The sequence below is a fragment of the Coturnix japonica genome, chromosome 7 (genome assembly GCF_001577835.2).
Source record: "Coturnix japonica isolate 7356 chromosome 7, Coturnix japonica 2.1, whole genome shotgun sequence".
Taxonomy (NCBI): Eukaryota; Metazoa; Chordata; class Aves; order Galliformes; family Phasianidae; genus Coturnix; species Coturnix japonica.
In genome coordinates this window covers 13,311,937-13,328,098 of record NC_029522.1, presented here as the reverse complement: position 1 = coordinate 13,328,098, position 16,162 = coordinate 13,311,937, and the positions used below count along the sequence as shown (strand labels likewise).

The window sequence follows — 16,162 nt, the reverse complement described above, 5'->3', positions numbered from 1 at the left end:
AAAAAAAAAAAAAAAAGAAAAAGAAAAACAAACCACACCATAGCAGTCAGAAGCTTGCACGAAAGAGTTGGCCAAAATAAGACCCTTATCACCAATACTTTAAAGAATCAGCCAAAACCAGCTCATGATGAAAGATCATAGAGAGATCTTATGCCTTTGGTACTTTATAAAACTAACCAGACAGTAGGAGGAAAGGGACTGGTCAATTCCATAAGCAGCCAAATCAAAAGATGAAGTCAAGGGACAAACAGCTGCACCGATGAGTGTAACTGTTGGCAGTTCAGAGCAAACGAAAAATAACTTTCCTCTGGGGTGCCAGATTAGAACTTCTTGTTCCTTTTATAACATTTGTATAAGAAAACAATCCAGTTCTACAACCTCAGAACAATACACATACGTGGCAATAGTTACAAGTTCGTGTGGCTCAGTCCCTCAGAATCATTTCTCAGGACAGTATGACACTATAATTGCACAGAAACAAAAAGAAACACTGTTCCCAACTAAAAGCCAGAGTCTGGGGCAGAGGCCAAGAAGCTGTATGAGAAGAAAGTTGAGTGGGGAACACAGAAGTAAAGCAGCAAAAAAGCTACCCTTTTAAGGTTGAGAAAACTGACCCAAAACAAATCACTAACGGTGAGGCTATTTACAAATCTCTCAAACTTTGGGTTTGATATCTGACAAATTACATTCCCTGTTCAGAAAAAAGACTGTGTGAGCTTTGAACCATCCTGAACAGTTGCCTCTGTATTTAAAAGTAATATACAAAGTAGTGTCGCACACATAAACCCACTGCAGAGCATACAGGTTGGACTCAAAAAGGATAATTAAAACCCCTGCATAAGAAATTAATAAGCAACCTGAGAACTTTGCTAATCTTAACCAAGCAGTTAAGTAGAAAACAGAGATATTCAAGATCTGGGCTATAAAGAGCACATTTTAAAGTTTCAAAATAAGTCAAAAGAACAGAGATGCATTGCTACACAAAATAACTGTGCTGCATTTGATATATACTGTGTGTGAAAGAAATAAATCTCTCAACTTGCGGAGCTGTCTTTGGTTTTTGTGCTCATAAGAAAAATCCTAAACATTTCAGCTCCTAACCACAATGAAATCAGCCACAGCAATCACCTGCAGTAACCACAGCACTGCTCATCCTCAAAGTAAAAGATCAACATTCTACTACTATATATAAATACCTGGAGTATCTTGCAAAGACATAGCAGATTCATACATTTCAGACTGATAGTATTTTCTAGGGCTGAATTAGAAGGAATCAGTAAACACTATGTCAAATCCGGAGGTTGGTAGCCCTGCCTAGAGCAGGGGGTTGGATCTTGATGAACCTTGAGGTCCCTTCCAACCTAATCTATTCTGTGATTCTATCATATGATTCAGAACATATAAGTTAGAAACCAATGCTCAGCAACACCTAAAAGCAGATAAGCCACTGCGCATTTCATCTATATATTATGTCAGTCTCAACTCTCTCCCTTAAGAATGGTCATTTATTTTCTTCAAGTTCAAACACATACATAATTCACACATTAACATCAAATCTCTCCTATTCATGCAACACTTTATTGTATGTGTGGTCTACATTCACCCTTTCATTATATCTTTCTAAGAATACATCTCTCTGATGTTGGAATTTAGCTTGGCATGTGCCTACTACCTTTACCTCCCTTGCATTATTGCTTCTGTGAAGCTTTAAGTCACGTCTTCACCACCTCTAAACTAATTTCCTTTGAGTGTTCTGTCCCAGTGTTCCAAATTTCAGTTTGTCCTAAAAAAGCTGCAGCTCATCTTCCACTTGGAAATGGGGAGACAACATATTCATTTTCCATTTGCCTCCTTGTTAAATCTAGAGCCTCCTGTACGGATATCCCCTCTTAAAAATCTCTCATTCTCACTCTGAAGAATACAAAACCTTGCCACAGGGATTTTTCTGCCTGTTCACTGAAGGTGCTCAAGTCTTATTTCTCTTGTGTACATAAGCTTATCAATACCAGAACAGCAACACTTTCTTTTGATGCTTTTAGAATTTCTTACTTACTCTCACCTACAATCACAGCTCTCTTTAGAACTTGCTCATCTCCAGTCTTACATGGAAAGCATCCTCTGCACAACTGAGAACACTGCTGCATGAAATGCTGCATGAAACATGGTAATACAAACTGAACTGTATAACACAACTTCAGTATCTGAAGCTTCTCTTTTGTCATGCCAGGTTTTATAATATGACACAATGAGCATGAAAATTGAGTTAAACAAGACACCAGCAATAGTTTAAGTAAGCCTGTGAAACACCAGCTTCAACAATACTTTTCAAGGCAGTGCATTCACCAGCTTCATAATGCACAAATAAATCACAGAAAGATTCATACTACCTTAGTTTTGGAACAGATCAATCTTAGCATATGTACAGGAACATAACACTTTCTGTTCAGAGTTAAAGGTACAGCTCTAAAGTCTGGACTCTGCAAATCTAGATTTAAAAAAAAAAGTCTGCATTTACACTCATTCTAAAAGTTTATTTCCTTGGGGACTGAAAACAGGGATTTATTACAAAGCTACGTGATAAGGGAACCACTTTTCCTATATGTGCTCACAACTACTTGTAAAACTAGGCATTCAAGTTGCCTGGGACAGCAGGAATCCTGCATTTTCTACCAAAACATATGGTAGACATCAACATTGTTTATAATTAGCAGGCAATGCTCCTGAGGCAGCACCGGAAGCAGTGGGAAAGTAACAAGATCCAGAATCCTCATGGTACGCTTTCAAGCAGAGGTAATCTACACTCAGTTTTGGACTATTGGACTACAGGAAAAAAAAACTAAGTTTTTTGCAGAAAAAAACAAAAAAACAAAAAAAAACAAAAAAAAAAAAACACTGAGCCAAACTCTGCTATAAAATAATAATTAAAAAAAAAAAAAGAATTAGAATTTGAATTCAAGATGGAAATAGTCCCTATCTGCATTAGGAAAAAGCAGGATTAAAAGATAAGCAATCAGTGAAAGCTTCAGCAAATGCTTTAAGGCTTGCATAAAAGTTTGCAGTGATGATTAAATGCCATCCAACAATACAATCCAGCAACTCACACCTGTGTTTACAGTATTACAGGTGAAGCCAATACACTAAATACATTCTAAATTCATCAAGAGCAGCATTACCAGAAGTTTGCCAGAGACACAACTAAACCAAAAAGATGGAGAGGTGGTAACAGTACATACCCTCAGGTCAGGGACAAGGGTATCAACAGCAAGTACTCAAGAGACCTGGGCAGATGTACTGTGAAAGTCTGGAAACATCAATCCCTAACACTGCCATTGCCCAGGGCAGGCTTCACTCATTTGATCTGGAGCTGCCTACTGAAAATATTGCATATTTCCTGACTACTCAACATCCCTCCTCATCCTCTAGCCTACAGTCTGAGCCAGTTGTGTAGCGTCACGATTAAGCTCACCACTGACACATTCAGTCTATTCTACAAGTATGTCCCCATTCCCTCCCAAGCAGCAGCAAGTTGACACTGACCTGAAACTTATCAGATTCATTTTCTTTCACGCTGCTAGAAAACAGCAATCAACACCAAAACCATGTACATTTTCCCTGTTAGTGTAAGCTATACTGAGAAATGTGACTCCACACCTAATTTAAAACTACAGCTTATAACTCAAGGAGACATCAGGGCACTGTTTCTTATCAGGAAACTACAATTTTCTCAATTTTTTTTCTTATTCCTCATAAAATAGATATCTAAATTACAAATAAGACATCAACTATTGCTACTTGAGGAAAAAACTGTTGGCTGAGATGATTTTATACAATTCTCCAAGAAGCAACAACTTATGGAAAGAGTAGCACAAAAACCCCAAACCCATCACTACCAACACTGCAATTGTATCTAGGTTTGTTTGCTTTTCACCACAAAACAAAGCAGGATCGACAGGCAAGTACAGGCCTCTCTGACCATGCTTCAGATCTCCTTCCTCCCTGTTACCCTCATTAAGTTGATGCCTGCTATGGACAACAAGAGCAAGTCTATTAAAAAAAAAATACATAAATTCAGGAGTATGCGAGCCCTTACAGGAGCTCATCAACATAGCTGCTCCTGAAATATAATCATAGTACTTGTGATTTACTGTGCACTAAACCTTAACAGACAGTATTACAGAATAAGGAAAGAAGGGAAAAAAAAGAAAAATGAGACCTTGTTCATCACAGGGAATTTAAACGAGTGATCAAAGTCAGCATCCAATCATTCAGATAATGCAGACACTGCAATAGCAGGAACGCAGAGGGCCACTATTTCCTTAGGGACCGAGATGAAAGAGCTACTGACTGGAGCAGCCACTGATACCGATCCACGTAAGCATCGCGGACTGCGTTCACTGTAAGAAACGCACCAAAAAAAAAAAAAAAAGCATACCGCAGCAATCTGTTTCATTCTTAAATAGTTGTTTCTCTGCACACGGATACACTGCATTTTAACGCGCTTCAGAGAATATCTCCTACCCAGCGCCTGCCTAGGAGGCTCTATGAATGGGCAGCACGAGACGCTACAATCACGGGGGGGAACAAAGCCAGAAGCACCAGACAATGGACCTGTCAAAAATCAAAGAAATGGCAACCGGGGCCGCGAGCAACCCGCGCCGCAGCCGTGAATCAGCTCTCCCGAGCCAGCAGCGCTTCCACGCGCGGCGCAGCGCCCGGCACGAGGCGGTGCTGGTGCCGGGGCTACCCCCGCTGACCCGCTCCGGGCAGCCCCGCCGCGCGCTCCCGCACAAAGGCAGGCCCCGGCCACCCGGCGGCCCCCCCCGCAGCAGCCACGTCCGTAGGGGCGGCACGGACAAAGCCCGGACCTGTTGCGCCGGCTCCCCCGGGTGACCGAGCTCTGCCCCACTGGGGCTGCCCTGAGAGGCCGGGACACCGCGCCCCTCCGCGCCCCGGCCGGCCGGCCAACACCCGGCGGAGCGGTGCACCCGCAGCCGCCGGGGAACAAAGCGCGGCCAGGCCGCGGGGCCTGCGCAGCACTCGGTGTCGGGGCTGCAGCACGGGAAGAGCCCTCGCGGGCGCGTACTTACCGGGCTGCGGCGCTCCGGGTGCCCGGACGGGCAGGGCGGGCGCGGGGCGGAGTCGGGTCCCGCCCGCTCCGGCCAGGCTGCGGCGGCCGTCCCCAGCCGCCTCGCAGCTCCTCGCCGCCCCGGCGAGGGCTCCGACCCCTCCCCCGTCGGGAAGGAGACGGTGGCCACGGGCCGCCGACCCGCCTCCACCCGTGTCTCAGCGCCCGCCTGCGGGGCACGCAAACGCCCGCCTCTCTCCCTCCGTCGGAGCCGCCGCGGCAGCTGCGCGGGATCCGGCCCGGCCGAGAGTCGGCAACGAGAAGCCCCACCCCGCCGGGAGACAATGCGCGGCCGCCGCCCCGCTAGGGGGTGCCGCGCCGCCGGCCTGCAGGCCGCCCCTCCCAGCTGGGGTCGGGGTCCGTTCCGCGCTCACAGCCGCCACGATGGGGCTGCTCATGTTCCAGCGGCAGCGCTTCCCCGAGAAGCGCGTCTGATGCGTAAACGAGTCGCTGTACGGCGTGCAGGCCTTGCCTGCCAGTAACTTTGTAACTATCCGGTCTGCAGACAATACTGAGCACGTGTTGAATTCAAGGCAAACTGACCGCAGGTGGAACTGGTCAGTGGTAAAGTCCTGGGCAGATGCATTATCTGCTACTTCCACCTGTGGCCCTTTGACATTGGTCTCAGTAACCACACAACTAGTAACTTGTTTGCCCTAGATCATAGCTAATAACTTCCCATTTTTATCCAGCCCTGGACAAACATACTGACACTGTAAAGCCAAGGCCAAAATGATACCAGTGAAAGTGCAGAGTCAAAATAAATGCTGCAGAATTACTGAATATTACTTACTACATCTCATACCAAACACAAGAACTGTCTCAGAGGCTACAGCTGCTTGGTGTCTCTCCTCTAAACAGCTTTGTGGAAGCACAGCTTCCCTGCCAGCCCACAGCTGCCTGTGGTAGGACTCACATGCAGAGCATCACTGGGGCACTGACCTCACCCATCCCTCCTCTCAGTAGCACAGCCCCTCCAATGCCAAAGAGCTAAAAACAAACAGAGTTATCATTAACATATTCAGAGGTGACTGAAGAGACAGGGCTCATCAGCCTCCATAAAGAACATTCCTTGTTGGGGCTCTCCTTCCTGGAAGAATGTTTGTAACAGCAACAGCAAAACAAAGGGAAGAACAACAAACAAACACCTATGCCCAGGCAAATGTACTCTGGACTGAGGATTACAACAGGGAAACCCTTCATGGATGCTAACATGAGTATGGAAACATGAGTTTCCTCCTTGGCAGCAAGAAGTGGGATCTTGCCCATGGTGCCAACACACTGAACCCTCAGCCCCGATTCCATGTTTCCATGGCTGCAACCAAGATTCAAGCGCAGTCTCAGCAGAATAAGATTGTAGACGTAAAGAATTTTATACTAATTGTTTTAAAATGAAGAAATAGTTTGCACTGTTATTGGAAAATGAATTAGATGAGTGCAAATACATCATACTATCTTCACAGAAGTAGAAACTGAGGTTACACATCTATTTGCCCAGCTGAATTTTACATGTAAATATTGCATCTAAGAGTTCTTTGGTTAGCCTCTACTTCTTCACTATTCCAGGAGCTACTGAGCATCACTGGTGGTACACAACTCCTGCTTGAAAAGAGGACTCAACTAAATGGTTGAAGTTTCAGAAGAGGAAGAACCTCTTTCACATAGACAAGAAGTAGATAAAGTACTCCTGGGGTTTACAGTATAACACATTCTAATGCAGCACAACATGGTACAACCTAGTGAGCTAAAATAGTATGGTGTGGCACAATATAGTTGCAACAGAATGGAAAACACAACAGTGACAGCAAAGCATCAAAATCACAGGCTACAGCAAGTGAGTTTGCTCAAATCTAACAGCCACAAAAAACAATAAAAATAAATAAACAACAATAATAATAATTCGCTTACCTTCAGAAGGTGACAACTACACAAGAACCTCCAGCAAGAACCCCTTACTTCCACTGACACCCCTTAAATGAGGTCTGGGAAGGGGTGGATCCTGGCTTCACTCCTTCCAGTCACTCAGGGGCATTGCATACACCTGAGCTCCATGAGGTTGGCCCTGCCTTCCCACCAGGTACTCAATCACTGTTTCAAGCTATAACAGCATTTCCACTACAATAATGCACCATGGTACAACATTGTATAATATGGTATGATGTGGTACAACATAGTACAATATAGTGTGGTACAGTACAATATAATACAACAAGGTGTGATATGGTACAGCATCATACAGTGGGTTACCGGTCAGGCTCAAAGCATGATTGTAAATGGGGCTACACCAGGCTGGTGACCGGTCACTACTGGGATGTCACAGGGCTCTTTTTCTGGGGCCAGTCCTCGTAAACGCTGTGGTTGCCACCCTCAAACGTATACTGAGTAAATTTGTGAATGACACTGAACTGGCGGGAGCTTTTAGTGGGGAGATATTGACACATCAGAGGGCTGGGCAATCACCACCTGTGTGAAATTTAATTCTCAGGTTTTGCACAAGGGATGAGAAACCCTGGCTATATAAACAGAGGGAGGGACAAGAGACTGGGGAATAGTTTGTAGCTATTTTAATGTTCTCGGGTAAGGTAACTCAATAGTTGTTCTAATCTGTATCTTGACTGGAGCTGTGCTAGTTTGAATGCCAACGTGCTGTAACAGGTTTTCTGACTCTTCTTTTCCATCTATCCTCTGCTGAGTGATTTGGCAGGATAGAATCTGAGATCAACAATTTTGTTTAAGGTCCCTCCGGAAACCCAGAGGCATAGTTAATGTCCTTTGCCATGTGAACTACCAGTAAAAGGAAATCATGGTGTATTTTTGTACCAAGGATCAATTTGATTAAAATGAGCCTTCGTATATGTTATTATTTTCCAGCAAGCATGCCAGATTTACCCAACCATGAATAGAAGTAAATAGGCTGAAAACATCCTGAGCCTTTGGAGCTTTGCTGTGTACCAACACAACAGAGCCTTTGTTACAGGCAGAGCTGTGCTCTCACAATGCAGTCACTGCCTCCAGCTTCAGCTGCTGTGCTTCCCAAAAAAACAGCTGCCAAGGAAAACCAAATCAACCCCCACACACTTGCAGTGGACAGCAGCTCCTCACTGTGACACTGGCCCTAGATGCCACCAGGTGTGACAGGACCATCCTGTGCAGCACCCCTGAGCAGCCTCTCACAGCTTTGTTCTAGTTCCACATAGCATTGCTGGACACAGCCTTGCACCAGGAAGGCTGGAAACCCTCCAACTGCAAGGATTTACAAGCAAGCTGCTTTGCTTATTGTTTGCTTCCATATCTCCATGCAGCAGATAGATGCTTGTTTTCATCTGTAGCTCAAAAATGGCTGTGAAGGTTAAGTTAGTGTAAACTAGCTTAAGTGGCTGGAGATATAGATTGCAGGCTATTGAGGTTCATAAATTGTGTATACTATAAACCAAGAAATAACTTTATGCACTGGGATTTGTACAGGCTGGCACTGATGAATTGTAAATAAAATTAGAGAGATCTTGAGATCTTTGTATGGATTTTTGTGATCATAACAAGATGGTATCTCTGTATTCACTAGTGAGCAGCAGACGTCTCCTACATTAAAGCCCTGTGTGTTTGTCATGCAGGCAGAGTCTTGTTGGCAAAACAGTGGGAAAAGTCCCTCCTACGTTGTTAATCAGTATTGAAAATGGAACTGACAGAAACATACAAGTATTTGGTGAACGTTTAGAACATCACTGAAACAAACAAAAGATTTACCACAGGGTTGAGTATGTTACTGCTCACTGAGGTAGCCACATGCACCTGCTAATTAGGACAAGAATTTTCAGTGTTACTTTAAACACAATGAATAGTTTTTAATCCCGAACTGAGGAGAGATTTTTGTTGGTTTTTGTTTGTTTGTTTGTTTGTTCATTTGTTTTTCTGAAGCAACTGCAACAAAACTTTAAATCATGCCCTTAGTAGAATCCCAAATTCAAGTCCCAGTAACACATCAAGTGAGGTTCCATTCAGTGCTCAGCATGCTTGGCACTCTGCAGAGGAAGCAGGATTTGAAGGACCTATGTTTCATTTTGTTCATATTTACCAAGGAGCGTATCAAACAATCTCATAAATAGCTGTCTCAAGTTGGCAGTAATTTCAAAGTTCATTTTTAGGAGAAGTGAAAAACTTTGTTTTACAAAGGTCTTTGCATGAGTGATAGGTCTCTAATGAGACAACGCTATGAATCTTTGCAAGCTTCTGAATAAACTGGTTTTGTGTCTTTTTCCATTTGAATTTTTGTGCTCGGGGGAAACAATAAAGCATACCCTGAACTCATTTTATCCTTCCAAGTTCCATTATAGGCTGTTGGATTGTATGTCCTGCAGCAAGCTCTACAGTGACTTATTACTTTGTCTAATTACTTTTTATTCCCTATAAAATGCTTCATAACTTGTCCGTTTCTGCTGGGGAAATAAGGGCATTCTTGTGAAAAATAAAATAGAGGTGTAAGACCTAGGTTGCCTGGGTAGGTAGCAGAGAAGTGTTTCATGGGAAATGATGCTATCTGTGGTCAGTGTCCTGCTGCACACAACACTTTAACACAGTTTCCTCAATTATTTATTTCAGCTTGGGAAGGAGAAATAGTTGTCAGCAGAACCTGAACCTCCATACCATAAGGGGTTTGTCTTCCTTTCTACACAGGAAATCTGTCCATAGCTCCATCTGGATTCTCTTTGTGCAGTAACAAGGATATGGATCTTGACCTGGTTTGTGCATGCTCAGACAATAGGTACCAAAAGCAGGAGACAGGCATGCCTCAGGTCACCTTTGTGGCTGCTGGGAAGGAGATGAGGACTAACTCACCTGTCAGGTTGGGTGCTTGCGCCTTCCAACTGAGCAGGCTTGGTGAGATGACTGCAGCATGCTCAGGTGATTGTTGGCTCAGTCTGATCAGGGGTTAGTGCTGTAGTGCTTTCTGAATCAAAGGAACAACTGTACTCACCAGGTATCATATGATGCATAATGACTCTGAAAAACATGACTGAAGCACTAACTCTAGAAGTTACAGAGAGAATGTGACTGTCAGCAGTGCTTTTCAATGACTCCTATACAAAACACCTAATGTTCTGCTTGGACCTCACTGCATCCTTCTGCTTGCACAGAAAACAGAATGAACAGACATTTTCCTCACAAGGTTTGATTTCACAGTGACTCCTTGCAGCTTGCTTACCCTAGCCATGGCATTTGTTAGCATCAGTCTGTCAAAAGGACTTTATACAGTACCAGCACTTTGTTTTCTTACATTAGATTTACATCTAATTTTCAGTTTCAAAGTGAACTATATATCAAAATGTCTCTGAGGTCAAGTAGGTTAAATGGGTTAAAAGTCAGAAATCAAGGAAGAGGTATCCTATACTGTAGCTTGTATTTCATGCAGTCCTAGGGAAGGGAGGACAAAGAGGGCTTTGCACTTGTGTTCATTCCCCATACAGGGTGATTTTGGATTCTGGCACTGTACAGACCAGGATGAGTTAACAACTGTGATCCTGAGAAGAAAAATCTGTGGTTTTGTCCTGGGATTCTAAATGAGGATCATTTGGAAAGTGAGCAAATTAAAAGGAGCGTCTTCATAATATGCTTTTCTGTAGTTCGTAAGTAACAAATATGCCTGTGTTAACAAGAATTGGACATTTACGGATTCAAAATACATTCCCCATATAGATTCCTCTTCCTATGGCTTTTATTTCTGACCTAACAAACAGCATCTGGTTTCCAGGGTGCATATTAACACTAATCACAATCACTGAGAGCCACAGTGAACTAGAAGAGGATAAGAAATATGAGCTATTTTTAGAAGCAATAAGCAGAGCTCCTCAAACTGAGAAAAGTCATTTCTAGGAGTAAGTGCCAGAGCCAGTTATAATCATCATGCACTGCTCGTCTATGGATGTTTTTAAAACTTCCTGGCTTCATAGTTTATTATGTTTATTAAGCATTTAAGGAGCCTTAAATGCAACCTTTATTATAAAAGAGTGGTTATTTTACTGAGATTAAGTGTTGTTACTTGGTTCTGCTCCTCAGCATTTGGTATTCACCCTGTGCTTTAGAAATGCTCCTCAAGAAGGACAGAACTCAGTGACTAAAGAAATAACAATTTTACAAATGAAAATAATTACATCTGTAATTGGGAAGTAACATATTTGGGAAAGTACGGAAATCATTTTTCATCTCTTTGTCAAAACTGCTGTATGTGAACTAATGCTTTTTGAAAGAATGGTCTCAAATATAATGAATAGTGTTGATTCGTAACCTTAAAATATTTCTGAAACTTTAGTCGGAATGGTCAGGATTTTCAAACACATCCAGAATGCCTCCCAGGCTAACAGTAGGACTTGTTTCTAATCCACAGCAATGTTTTAAAATCCCACTGATCGGTACTTGTTTTGTTCTCACTTTGCCCAGCTCACAAGCAGCTTGTCACCCTCGGGCTTTCTGTATCAATTCTCTGCACACACACATCAGAGGTCACCAGGAATCAGATGGCAGTACTGATCTTGCTCACTGGTCACGCACTTTACAAGCAGACTGTTAAAGTCATTCAGGCCACTTTGAGGATAAGGTACTATTTCAGTGGAATATCAAGAATACAGTCTGATCTGAAGTGCTGATCATTTTCTAGTCTGAGGCAAGGATTTCTCAAGTTTTTTATCCTACAATTTTTGGTGTTATACAACAGCTGAAATTTGGATGGAACTGTTGAGTGCTAAATTAGGTACTTGGCACTTTGTCTTCTGGTACATGAACATAATTTCAGAACAGCTCATACTGAGAGATGGGAAAAATAGGGCAGAGAAGAACTAAATCATGCAGCAATCTTTACTTAATAAGGTAACGCTTAAAAACTTCCATAAAAAGAAAGATTATCACAGAACATTGTCCTGCACTGAATTACTACACATAACGACATTTTACAAAACATGTAACATGCATTTCTGTATGTAAAGAAAGAGAAGGATAAAAAATATTCTTTACAGGGTCATAGCATATACGACTTTATCAAATGATTGTTTCTAAAGAAAAGACCATTAAGCCTTCCATATCCTCCCCATGAGCCAGCAAGCAGAATGAAAAGCCAATGAATTCATTCCTCCTGATAACTTTCAGTGCTACAAACTGTGAGGAAGCTTATCATTGCACACAAACAAAAGGAGCCTCAGGGAGCACAGCCAGAGGCAGCTCACAGATAGGTATGCGACTCCATTCCTAGGGCAGGGTAGTGTGAAGAAACATTTCTGTACTTACATTATGTATGAAAGTTAAAATTGATCTTTTTGAGCGTGCACATACTGTGACAACAAGTATTGATGTACTTTATTGCTTCAGTAAGTACTTCATACTTTAGCATTAAGAGCTAAGATTGTGGTTTTTTCTCACAAGTAACCAGCTTGAGAGTTGGCTGGGCATTATCTTCCCTCTGCCTGGAGATGAGCATGCAGCAGCAGCCCTGCAGTGGAGCTTCCTCCAGCCTGTGCCCACCCTGCAGACCAGGCCAGCTGATGTGCCTGCATCCTGCATCCTTTTACTGTGAGCTATCCAGCCTGCTTGTCTTGAGGCTGCATGGAAAAGGAACATCTATTTGCAACATCACACTAAGGCCTTTCAGCAAAACTATGGCAGTTTCAGTCCTTTTCAGGTTTTGCAAAGTTGTGTTTTGAGATGAAGAAAAGATGTCTGTCCGGAATGAAACGGTCACTGGGACTGAAGGCTCCTCCAGCTCTGTGCTACTTCAGCATTATTTTCTAAGAGATTTAAACTATTTCTGACTTCTATTACTTATTTCTACTTGGCCTTAAACTTCAGGATTTTTGAAATGTTTGGTTTAAATGAATCTGAAGTATATTCCAAATATGTATTTGAGACAACTCAGTAAAGGCAGGGCTGTGGGGCTGTTTTCCTTGCCCATTTTGCAAGGATTCCGGTTGATTCACATTATTTTATGAAATAATTGCTTTTCATTTGTCTTACAGATCTTTTCTCAGAATCGATTGTGACCATCTTCTACACTTTACCCATAAAAAAACCTGTCTGTCCTCTGGCTATAATTAGTGACTGAATCCAGATGCCTTTTTGCCTTTTATCCTAAAAACAACTATTTTGTTTCCAGTCTCCTGCCCTATTCATACAGCCATAGAATGATTTGGGTTGGAAGGGATCTCAAAGATCATCTACTCCAACCTTCTGCCACAGGCAGGGTTGCCAACCACTGGATCAAGCACCAGATTAAATTGCTCAGGACCCCATTCAGATTAGCCTTGAACACCTCTCTCCAGGGATGGAACATCCACAACCTCTCTGGGCAGCCTGTGCCTGTGCCCCACTACCCTCTTTGTGAAAAAATTCCCCCTGACATCAAATCTAAATCTTCTCCCCTTTAGTTTAAAACTATCCCCCCTTGTCCTATCACTATCTACCTCTTTAAAAAGTTGTTTTCCTTTCTGTTTATAATCTCCCTTTAAATATTGCAAGGTTGCATTGAGATCTCCCCGGACCCTTCTCTTTTCCAGATTGTACAAGCCCATCTCTCTCAGCTTGTCTCCATAGGATAGGTGCTCCAGCTCACTGATCATCCTTGTAGCTCTCCTCTACCCTCTCCAAAAGCTCCACGTTTCCTAATTTGGGGGCCCCAGACCCAGACACAGTACTCCAAATGGGGCCTCATGATGGCAGAGTAGAGGGGGGCAGTCACCTTCTTTAACCTGTTGTCCACCTGTCTTTTGATGTAGCCCAGGATACAGTTGGCCTTCCAAGCTGCAAGCACACACTACTGACTTCTGTTAAGTCTTTCATTAACCTAAGTCCTTTGCAGCAGGTCTACTCTTAAGGAGTTCTTCTGTACATATATCTGAAATTGCCCTGACGCAAGTGCGACACCTTGCCCTTGGCCTTGTGGAACCACATTAGATTCACAAGTGCCCAACATTCAAATTTGTCAAGATCCCTTTGGGTGGCAAACAAACAAGCAACAACAAATAACTATAAAAAAAACTATTACAGTTCATAGGAAAAAACTATTAAAAATGTAGATTTTTCAGGACAGACAAGAATGATTTATAGTGTTCAATATCTTGACATTACAGAAAACTGTCCTCATATGCCTTCCCACTTAAAATTCCTGAGTGTACAGAGCTTGTGCAGCCAGAGGTAGTGTGCTTTTAAAACCTTCATTAGCTGAAGCATAGCCCACCTGTTTCACTGGCTTCTGTGCCACACAAGCTATCCATCAGCCCTTCCCACATCCTTATGCCTTCTAGTAGCTGCTGCCAGCATCAGTGCCAGCTTTCCCCCTCAGCATTCATCACCCTCATCAGCTCACACCAAGTCTCTTTTTGGACTCCAGGCTTACAGAAATCAGTCCGAATTTGTAAACTGCATGACAAATTCCTTGGCTGCCACATACGACTTCTTCCCTCATTCTTTCTAATTTTCAATTCATTGTAAGAAATTAAACTATTTTTCGATAGAATAAGAAAGAAAAACCTTCTCATAATTCTTGTTCCATTCCTGCTAAGTCCCATAAATTACTTCTCTTCTATTGGCAATCCAAGGTGACAACTCCTGCATGTGAAGTTGCTTCTGTTGCACTGGAGTGCACATCTTGGATTTGCCAATAAGAAGCCCTGCTCATTTCAGGCATTTCCATGGCTCTGCTAGCAGAGCCACTGTTTAGACTTTAGATCACCTGTAAACCATGTAAGTTTATCAGCAATAAAAAAGAATAAAAATCAGATTTCTAATTACCAGAAGTCCTTTGGAGTAGCACAAAAAGAGCTTTTAGCTGCAGGAAATAGGAGTCAAAGCAAAGAACCTTTGGATTTCTTTGTTATATGTAAAACAGACATCAGAGGCCAGCCCTAAATTACCCCTCACAAATACAGCTCTCTTCCCAGAGATGGTGTGCTGGATACTTCTCAGATCTCACCCGCAAATGCACAACATTTCTGCTTCTCTCACAGAGCACAACACATACCCACAGCTTCAAACGTTTGCAGCAGCTAATCTGCAGCACAGAAGAAAACAAAAAGCAAACAAAGCCCAGAGTCTTTCTGATGTTGCTGTACTTGGTAAAGAAAGCATTTTATTTTGGGGTTAAACCAGATTATACCTCTAAATTTTCAGCCCTTAGTTGAGTTTCAAGTTTTTTTTTCTATTCTGCATATTCATTAATATCCTTATTTTTATCTGTGTCTGCTATGCATTTTTTTTTTTCAATTACATTTTCAGGCTTCCTTGGCAGAGAATGCCTCTAAAAGTTGCTGATAAACTACAGTATCTTGAGTGTTGAGCTGCTGCACAATTCTGTAAAAATATAATCTGCATTTCTAATTTCAGGTTTAAATGCAAAAGGGAAGGTTTTTTTTTCCCCAAGGCTTTGCAAAAATCAAAGACTTCCCATTTAAGGAATCTTTCTTTTTTCTTTTTCTTTCTTTCTTTTTTTTTTTCTTTAAATATATTATATATATTCTATACATACAGTAAAGTATAATGGGGTTACACCCAACCACGCCGAAACAAAACAACCTAATAAAACCATGTAACAGCTTTTATATTATTAAAAGTATAAATAAGCTCTACTTATTGGTAAAGGAAACAGGTTGTATGCAATTCAAATGCAGGCATTATGCTTCCTTTTTCATTCTGTTTATGCATAACAAAGCAGAACTGGCACTTGCTTGCCAAAGAATTCCACATCTGTTTTGAAAGGGATGATGTTGCAGTGGTTCTGAAAGCTCAGATATCTGTAAGCTGTTCTGGTGAAAACTTACTTTCTTTTCATTGATCTAGAAGCTTTCAGTTATTCAGTGAAAGCAGGGGGCTGCAAAAACAGTAGCACTGGAGGAAAGGGAAACAGCAGGTGTGGTCACATTGGTTATGAACTGCATAACAAAATTAGCCTCACATTGGCTCAACTTTCAGTTTGGCACTTTTAAAAAACAGCTGTGAAAGGCAAAACTACAGGAGCATAGTGTAGAGGTTCTTGCTATCATTTTATTTTTTATAAGAGCAAAA

The 16,162-nt window shown here is 42.3% G+C and overlaps 1 protein-coding gene across 4 annotated transcripts in view; it reads right to left on the bottom strand.

Annotated features, from left to right (window-relative positions):
- SESTD1 (SEC14 and spectrin domain containing 1) overlaps positions 1-7,052 on the bottom strand; it is a 50,380-nt gene extending 43,328 nt beyond the window's left edge. The window contains exon 1 of one of the 4 annotated variants that reach the window (XM_015868364.1): positions 7,034-7,052. The gene's annotated coding sequence lies outside the window, so the exon portion shown is untranslated. Of the gene's footprint in view, positions 1-4,213; positions 4,367-5,087; positions 5,354-7,033 lie in introns of those variants that run through there. The other 3 variants (XM_015868366.2, XM_015868361.2, XM_015868363.2) reach the window with 3 other exon arrangements.
- Between the last annotated feature and the right edge of the window lie 9,110 nt (positions 7,053-16,162).